Here is a 10,828-nt window from a genome sequence, read left to right on the forward strand (position 1 = left end):
GTGACATGTTTTAATAATAATAAATTATTATTAATAAATTAATTAATTATATTAAATTGATTGTGCACGCGTATGGTGACATGTTTTAATAATAATAAATTATTATTAATAAATTAATTAATTATATTAAATTGATTGTGCACGCGTGATGGTGACATGTTTTAATAATAATAAATTATTAATTAATTATATTAAATTAATTGTGCACACATGATGACGACATGTTTTAATAATAATAAATTATTAATAAATTATATTAAATTAATTGTGCACACATGATGACGAGTGACTTCTAATTGCAATAACAATTTTGTTTTGATTGATGTGTTATTATTAGTTATAATAATAAAAGAAAATTATTAAAGAGAAATAATAAACAACACATATGATGACGATTGACTTCTAATTGCTAAATAACAATTTTGTTTTGATTGATGTGTTATTATTAGTTATAATAATAAATAAAATTATTAAAGAGAAATAATAAACAATTAATATAAAATAATTAAAATTTTTTTTATTAATTAACAATTAATAATAAACAAAAATTTATACAAATTTAAACTAAGTTTAAAAATTTAAACTAAGTGAAAAACTATGTAAAAATGTATGGAGTAAAAAAACCACTGCTGATACTGACGATACTGCCGTCGCTGTTTCAACGTCGCTGCGACCTACCTCAATTACTGCTGGCACAGTCAACAACTACAGCAAGACAACAGCTGCTGTGTACTTAATCTCAAATATAAGTGGATGCAAGCAAGTAGATTAAAAATTTAAAAATAAAAATTAAAAATTAAAAATTAAAAAAAAAAAATAATTTTTATAGAAATGAAAAATTTTATTAGTTTGAAATAACATGTAAAATCAATAATATTTTGTTTTATATTTTGGAAATTACTTTAAGAAAAACAAAAATCATAATAAATACAAATTTATAAAATACGAATACCAAATTAAATTAAATCATGATAGAATTGTTTAAAAATTAATAAAATTAAATAACTCTGATATTTAATTCAAAAAAAAAATTTTTATTAAAAATTAATTTGTTATAATAAATACAACTATATACATAAGTGATTTTTTTTTATTAATTTTATTTTAATGTTAACGAAAAGTTTACGTTGTCAATAAAATCAACTGTATTTAACAAACAGTTGTTTATTAATTATATTTCATTTATATATTTATATTTGTATTCTATATATATATGTTTTTTTTTATACATCTATTCAATTTTTATGTTTTATATTCATTCATTCATTAATATTATTTGGAAATGTGCGGCCCAAAAGCCAAATTCGATAGGCCTCAGGCCAATGTAATTAATGAACTGGAAATACAGACAGATTTAAGTGATTTAAAAACCACAAATTTCCTTTTACTTATTCTTGTTATTATAGTGATAGGAAAAATAGTTCTCAAATTAATAGGAAAGTACAGAGCTTCCGTTAAAAGGAAGTATATGAATCGTGCAGTTTCAACGGATAACATTTAAAATGTTTAATTTCAGAGTTTTTTTTTCTCTTTGCTGCATTTAGATACAAATTTATTACTGGATTAGTATGTAAAATATGTAGAATATTTTTATGAGTTCTCAATCGTCGTATAAGAAAATTTAACATTAAATTCTATATAATACGTGAATTTCATTTTAAGGCTATGTTATAGATTTATCTATACAATTCAAAGAGTTTACTATAACTTACGCAATTAAAGTGTTAAGATTTTCGTAAATTTAATTTACAATTTTAAAAACAAAATATTGTTTGATGGAATGGCAAACAATATTGAATAAAATACGCTTCCTAAAAGAAACGTTTAATAAATCCTATAAATGCATTGCAATAGATAGACCTATTAGTGCTACAACACTACACAAACACTGTACGTTATTAATACAGAGTTTAGAGAGTATTCGAGTACTTTTGAACGTACACTTTGATAGGTTCACAACCGCACACAAAGCGGAAGCGAGGAAAATCTTTGGAGACCTCCGTGAAAAAGCCATCAAAGTTACCCTAAAGAAAGGCATTAATGTTGAAATACCCACAACATTAAATGAAAAAATATCTATTAATATAGAATTAAATATAGACACAGACTCTGAAAATACAACGGAACACAAAAATATAGAAATGGCACAAGCACAAGTAGAGCTCGACAGAGCATACATAAAGGAAACCGCCATAGCAGTTCCAGAATTTGACGGGAAAAAACAACACTTGGAAAGATTCATTAGAGCATTACGTTTGATAGACCGCACCAAAGGTACACAGGAAGACCTGTGGAAGTTATAAAATCAAAGAGCTGTGGAAGTTATAAAATCAAAGATAACAGGACCCATACTGTATAGGGTGAAAGACGAGGAAACTATACAGGGAATAATAACAAAATTATCCCTATGCGTCAAAGGAGAATCAATCGACGTCATAAAGGCCAAGTTGATGAATATTCAACAACGAGGCAAAACGGCTACTCAATATACTGCCGAAATCAATAATCTATGTCAAGCTCTTGAGGGTGCATACATAGATAATGGCGTAGATGCGGACAATGCAGAAACATTTAGTCGGAAAGAAGCTATATCTTCGATGACTAAAAATTGTACTAATGACAGGTTGAAAACCATAATGGAAGCAGGCACATTCAACTCACTGAATGAAGCTGTATCAAAATATGTCAACTGCTGTACAGAAATGCATGGAAGACCGAACGCAATTCTATATTACTCGCGAATAAATAACAGAAACACCTACCGCGGAAATTACAACCGTCGTAGAGGCCGTGGCAATAACAGCAATCAACGAAATAGCCACAGAAATAATAATCAAGATATTCAATCATATGGTAATGAATATCAAAACAATAGATACCCCCGTAGAGGCAGTACATTTAATACCTCACGTGGACAAGGGCGTAATAACATACGCGTAATACAACAAAATTCGGAAAACTAATTACCCCCCCAAACCCATACAAACATCATAAAATCTATAATTTTAATCCCAATTCAAACCTTTTAATACAAATTTATAATAATGATGCAAATAAATCAATAACTCTTCTATTAGACACTGGTGCTGACATTTCAGTAATAAAACAGTCTCACACTATTTACAATAATGTAAATACAGAAACTGTTACAATTCTAAGTGGTATTGGCCAGGGAACAATACACACTATAGGATCAACTGATCTTGACCTTAGAATTGATAACTTTCTACTAAATCACAAATTTCAGGTGGTTCATGAAAGTTTCCCAATTCCTTGTGATGGTATACTAGGATTAGATTTTATAAAACAATATAATTGTATATTAGATTTCAAACATAATCAAAATTCACTTACATTAAGACCCGATAATTTTTTTACAGATATATCAATACCTATTGAACATTCTACTTTTAATAATACAAATGATACAATTCTTTTACCCGCAAGATCAGAAACAATTAAATGTATTAAACTTAATTGCTCTGAAAATGAAGTTCTAGTACACAGTCAAGAACCAATGCCAGGTATTTACATTGCAAACGCAATTGTTACTTCTAATAATGCATTTATACGCATCATAAATAGTACTAATAAGGATACTAGTTTAAAACATAATGACATAAAGTCAGAAAGTCTATTAAATTATAACATACTTACACACACACAAACAAAAAATAATAGAAGTCAAGAAGTTTTAAATAATCTAAAAAAAAACTTCCCCAAACAATTCAATTCTCAATTGTACGAGTTATGTTCCCAATATACTGATATTTTTGGACTTGAGTCTGAACCAATAACCCACAATAACTTCTACAAACAAAAATTGTTAATGGAAGATAGAAAACCAGTATACATAAAAAATTATCGTATACCCCACTCCCATAAAGAAGAAATAAATAAACAGGTGAATAAATTAATTGATGATGGCATAGTAGAACCATCCATTTCACCTTATAACAGCCCTTTACTTCTAGTTCCAAAAAAATCTCTTCCAAACTCGAATAATAAAAGATGGCGTTTAGTAGTAGATTATCGCCAAGTTAATAAAAAACTAATTGCTGACACATTCCCACTCCCAAGAATCGAAGAAATTCTCGATCAACTGGGACGTGCCAAATACTTCTCATGTATTGATTTAATGTCTGGTTTTCACCAAATTGAACTTGATAAATATTCAAGAAACATAACGTCCTTTTCTTCGAGCAATGGCTCATATCGTTTTAAACGATTACCATATGGACTTAAAATAGCGCCTAATTCATTCCAGCGCATGATGACACTTGCATTTTCAGGCTTAAAGCCTTCGCAAGCTTTTCTTTACATGGATGATCTTGTTGTTGTCGGATGTTCTGAAAAACACATGATTAAAAACCTTAAGGATGTATTCGAACTTTGTCGAAAATACAATCTCAAATTACATCCTGAAAAATGTAGTTTCTTTATGCATGAAGTGACTTATCTTGGACACAAATGCACAGACAAAGGTATTTTACCTGACGAAAGCAAGTATGATATTATTAAAAATTATCCAACACCCAAAGACGCTGACAGCGTTAGACGGTTCGTTGCTTTCTGTAACTACTATAGAAGGTTTGTCAAAAATTTTTCTGACTATTCACGTCATTTAACCAAACTTTGTAAAAAGAATGTTAAATTCGAATGGTCAAAGGAATGTGAAAATTCATTCCGGTATTTAAAAAATGCATTAATGCAACCAACATTACTTCAATACCCCGATTTCAGCAAATCTTTTTGTATTACCACCGATGCTAGTAAGCACGCTTGTGGTGCTGTACTCAGTCAAGAATACGATGGACACCAATTACCAGTCGCTTTCGCATCAAAAACTTTCACTAAGGGAGAAAGTAATAAATCTACTACGGAACAAGAATTAACAGCAATTCATTGGGCAATCAACTATTTTAGACCGTACATATACGGAACACATTTTTTAGTAAAATCAGACCATAGACCACTCTCTTATCTGTTTTCAATGAAAAATCCTAATTCCAAGCTAACAAGAATCCGACTTGATTTAGAGGAATACGATTTCACAGTGGAGTTTCTCAGGGGGAAACAAAATACAGTAGCCGATGCTTTGTCTCGGATAACCATAAATGAATTGAAGGACCAGAAACACACAAATTCAGCTATACTGAAAGTTACAACGAGAGCTGAAACAAGGAAGAATACGCAAAAAGTCTGCGCAGACACAAATTTAATAAGACCGACACATCAAAATCATGATAAGCCCAAAGTTTATGAAGTCGTTAGTAGTAACGACGTTAAAAAATGTGTAAAATTAAAATTATCATCCCACAATTGTTTCTTGAAGCATGGGAAAAGAATTTTAAAACACATATATGTTAATGATTTAATCACTAATGGAAATTTAGACCTAGGTCTGCTATTCCAAAGGCTTGATCAACAAGCCGGTGAATTAAAAATTAAACATTTACAAATGGCACCTTGCGAAAAGATTTTTAAATCTGTATCGCTAAATTCTTTTAAAGAAATGGGCAACAAAACATTAGCAAATCTTCAAATAGCGCTATTACCACAGGTGACAAAGATAAACGAAAATAATAAGTCGGCAATTGAAGCTATTCTTCACCAATATCATGATGATCCAGCAGAAGGAGGTCATACTGGAATTACCAGAACATTGACTAAAATAAAACAAAGATTCTACTGGAAAAACATGACAAGAACTATTACCAAGTACGTAAAAAAATGTCTAAGTTGTCAACTGGCCAAGACAACTAGACATACGAAAATGCCTTTAACGAAAGTGCAAACGCCTATGTCTCCATTTGACACTGTGTTAGTAGATACCATTGGTCCACTCCCAAAAACGGAGAACGGCAATGAGTATGCAATCACATTAATATGTGACCTAACAAAATATTTGGTAACTATTCCAGTTCCAAATAAAAGTGCCAAGACTATAGCGAAAGCAATTTTCGAAAATTTTATTTTACAGTACGGACCCATGAAACGGTTTCTAACTGACATGGGTACAGAGTACAAAAATTCAATTATGAACGATTTATGTAAATATCTCAATATCGAGAATATTACATCAACATCCCACCATCATCAAACGCTAGGTACTGTAGAACGCAGTCACCGCACGTTTAATGAATATATAAGATCTTACATCTCTGTCAATAGAGATGATTGGGATGTTTGGATTAAATACTTCACGTATTGCTTTAACACAACACCATCGTTAGCACATGGATACTGTCCTTACGAACTCCTGTATGGACGTATTCCAAGAAAATTCTATGATTTCAATAGTGGTAATATAGATCCACTATACAATATAGATGATTATGCTAAGGAAAGCAAATACAGATTAGAAGTAGTTCATGAAAGAGCAAGAAAAATGCTCGATAAATCAAAATTAAAAAATAAAATTAGTTATGACAATAATGTACATAATTTCCAATTAGTAATAGGAGATAAAGTTTTATTAAAAAACGAAGTAGGTCATAAATTAGAAAATAAATATATAGGTCCATATTCAGTTAAAGATATGGAAATAGGTAATAATATAGTTATAGTAGATAGTAAAGGTAAAGCACAAAAAGTGCACAAAAATAGGTTAAAACGATATATTAATTAAAAAAAAAAAATAAATAATAAAATCCAAATAATATATATATATATAGTAATGAATGAATGAATGAATGAATGAATGTAGATATGTATAATGAAAATATATTTGTAATTAAATAAAAAAAAAAAAATTCTTTTATATGCAATATATAAGCAATATATTAATAATACATTAATATATACAATTATTAATAATTACATAAAATTTTGTTTAAAATTTTATTACATTATTTTTTTAAAACAGGAGGTGTAGCGTGCATAAGCATACACTATGTGAGTAAATAAGTATGCTGATATTTATTGTAACTTTATTGCATTCTTGCAATATGAGCCCCTACCGTCCGTTTGACGATAGTGTTTGGGCTGGCGTGTGAAGACGCCAATTCAGCAAATTCTCACAGTATGCTAATGCACACTGCTCCTCCAAATATGAACTTTGTAAAAACATATTTCAGTCAATAAAGCAAGTCTAAAAAGAGAACACGGTTTTTAAATTACTACACCGGCAATAACAATGTTGTATTCGTTGCATTGACATCTACCAGTGATAGCTTTCTTTTTTTTAGTAAACTCATTATTTTTGCTTTCGTGGCCACAAATGCATCTTCAACTTCTGCTGTAATTGCTTCGCTTGAAGAAGTATCTGCACCTTGGTTTAGTTTGTCGATATCTGCTTGCACACTCAGAAACTGTTTGAAGTAATTTTCTGTCAAACTAAGCCTGCAGTCAAGTTGGTTTTATGCGAGTGATGTTGCCTTTGGTGCTGCCTCTCAACGCCTTCAATTCCGCCATTTTCTTAGACCCTTTCTGCACGCCTTCTTGCTCCTCGTCGCTTTGTTCGTGAATTTTTGAGTCTAACATTTTGCAATTATATATTTTTTTTTTACTGGATCACTATCCCTTTTCTGGATTACTATCCCTTTTATGGATCACTATCCCTTTTATGGATCACTATCCCGGGTTTCGGCACCAATGTTTCTTTCAGTTAGTTTACTGATAACTTTTCTTCACGACTACTTTATATTTCTCAAAAACACATGTCACCTTTTCGCGTGTGCTTAAAGGCGACGACACAATACAAAAATGACAAATAAATTAAAGGCCATGATACAATAAATCTTAATTCTAAACAATATCAACAAATGGTGCAAGTCCATTTAAAACGCTGCTAGGACTGATTTCATAGGATTTCAGCAATTTTCTCCTTTCGTCCTTGAAATCTGCACCTTGTATGACTTTGACAATTGTGTTCAAACTCTCTCTTAGTTCCTCTGAAGTTAATAAGATACTGGATTTGCGTTGATGGTTTTTTACTTTACATTGTTTAATGAACCTTAGCACATAAGCTACTATTCGGTTCAAAACCTTAAATGAATTTCGATGATTAATTGTATAGATTATCTCTTCTTGAATGGTTGTCATTGATGCCAACGATGTAGTTTGTTCTTCCAAATCAAATTTGTGTTCATAATCTATACTCAAATGTTTATCATATGCTACTGGCTATCTGTGTTCATTACCATGTAAAAATAGTGGCCCATAAAACCAAAGGTGACATGTGCTCATGTTTTGTTGGGACACTCCTCGTGAAACAAAATCTGCTGGATTATCTTTTGAGCTTACATATCGCCATTGATCTGGAGTTGTCAGCTCTCGAATTACTGCTATTCTGTTGGTTATGAATTTATCTGGTAGTGCTGATTCGGTGTTTATCCAAGAAAGAACCGTCAATAAATCAGTCCAAAAATATATAGCCTTATTATCATATTTTAATTCATGTTTCACTCTCGTTGCAAATTCACTACCCAGTAAAGCTTCACATAACTCGAAACTTGATATGGTTAAATGCGGGTTTATACGGGATTTCATGGTGCTAGGTTGATCCACCACCGGTGCTATACGAGACTTTGCACATAAAAGTCGTACAGTAATTTTATTGTTTTTATAGACTGCTCTCATAGTATATATGCGCCCCATATGCTTTAAATATGTGAAGTTCACTGAATTGTGGAACTTCCGTGCTAAACACATGCCGTGGTATTGACAGTGGTTTTAAGTGTTTTAAGTTCTCTCTGAAGGTAATCCACTGATCATGCAGCTTGTCAGATAGTGGATCGTCCCAATTACATTTTAGCTCCCAAAGTTGTTGCATAAAAAATTTGGCTTGAACCACTACTGGAGCTAGTAGTCCTAACGGGTCAAAAATTTTAGCCAAATCGGAGCTCACTATTCTTTTAGTAATTTTTGATTCATAGTTGGTGGCTGTATTGATGCTAATCTTGTTTTCTTGTGGTGACCATGCGAAGCCCAATGTTATAATTTTCACTGCTTCATCATAATCAAAATCTAAATCTACCTCCTGATGTGATACAAGTATATTTTGAAGTAACTTCGGATGATTTGAGCACCATTTATGTAGGCGAAATCCTGCGCCTTGTAACAGTTGTATGAGTTGTTGTTGCTTGTCTATTGCTGTTCCTATGCTGTCTCATCCTCCTAGGCCATCATCCACATAGAAATTTTCTTGCAACGCTTTTGATGCTAATGGAAATTCATCTCGAAATTCGTTGGCTAAATGATTAAGACATCTGGTTGCTAAACAAGGTGCTGGTCGAGTCCCATAAGTAACTGTATTTAGTTGGTAATACTTAATCGGTTAATTAACATTCCTTCTCCAAATTATAATCTGGTATCGACGGTCATCAGGATGAGCCCATATCTGTCAAAACATTTTTTCTATGTCTGTTGTAAAGACATATCTAGGCAGTCTGAATCGCAGTAGAATAGTGAAAAGATCACTCTGAACTACTGGACCTGCATGTAACAAATCATTTAATGATTTTCCAGATGTTGTTTTGGCTGATGCGTCAAAAACAACACGTAATTTGGTGATACTGCTTTCTGGTCTCAACACACAATGATGTGGTATAAAATAACTGGAGGACAATACTGAATTTACATCTACCTCAGTCATATGACCAAGCGCCTCATATTCGTCCATGAACTGAACGTATTGTTGCCTTAAGTTGGGATCCTTTATCAAACGTCTTACTTAGCCCAAAAACCGGTTGAACGTTGTGCATCTGCTGTCTTCTAATGTTTCTACGGATTCTGCAAACGGTAATTTTACTATGTACTGTCCCTTTTGATTTTTCTAAACATTCTTTACAAAATGATTTTTACATCTTTGATCTGAAAACGATAATGTGGTGTCTCTTTCCTTTACTTCTTTGAACTGCCATCATATATTATATATTTTCATCATATTATCTAATTGTTCACCTTCTTCCATTTCAGTAAGCATGCCGCATGTAGCTGAATTTGATGTCTGATTTTCCACTTTTCTTGACACAATCCAACCAAATAATGTGTTTTGCAACGTTGATAAATTAGAAGCCAGTCGAATTGAAACCAGACATCATTACTTGATGATAGAACTCTGCCCCTAGCAGTACATCAATTTTGTCAGGTTGATTAAATAGTGGATCTGCTAGTACTATTGTCTTTGGTATAGCCCAACTCGCAATTTCGATATATTTTGAAGGTTAAGGAGATACGATGTTCAACTTTTAGCTGAGTTGAAAACATGTTAATTCGAGAATGTAGCTCAACATTAATTTGATGCTGAGATTTGTTGATTTTACTACCGATGCCTTGAATTTACTTATTTTATTTTTATTATTAAGTGCATTAAGTACATGCTTTTTATTGCACTATCTTAAAAACTAACCTAAAAGCTAACAATATATTCATTTAAATATAATTTATTAAGAAATTACAAAAATTAGAAAATATAATAAAATTGTGTTGAAATATTAGTGTGCTACAAATTCAAATGAATATTATTATATAATGATAAAGAAATATAGAAATTAAATTGAAATTAACATTTAAGTTAAAATAAAATTATATATTTAAATGAATGATAATGAATAAAGATTAATAAAGAAAAACCTGGTGGTAGCAACAAAATTAAATCTTGGAATTATGAAAAGAAGAGATCTATTGGAACGAGTAGGCTGCAAGCAATTATAAAGGTACTCCGGATATTTAGTAGTTTTCAATTAAAACAGAAATAAGCAGATTCGAATATTTAAATACTGCTCAATGTCACAGCCCAGATGATCAAACCGTTTAAAGCCGTATACATATCTAGTACTACAGTTTACTACAATTCTCAATTTAGCAATGGATTCACAGTCAA

Source organism: Teleopsis dalmanni, chromosome 1 (genome assembly GCF_002237135.1).
Source record: "Teleopsis dalmanni isolate 2A chromosome 1, ASM223713v2, whole genome shotgun sequence".
NCBI lineage: Eukaryota > Metazoa > Arthropoda > Insecta > Diptera > Diopsidae > Teleopsis > Teleopsis dalmanni.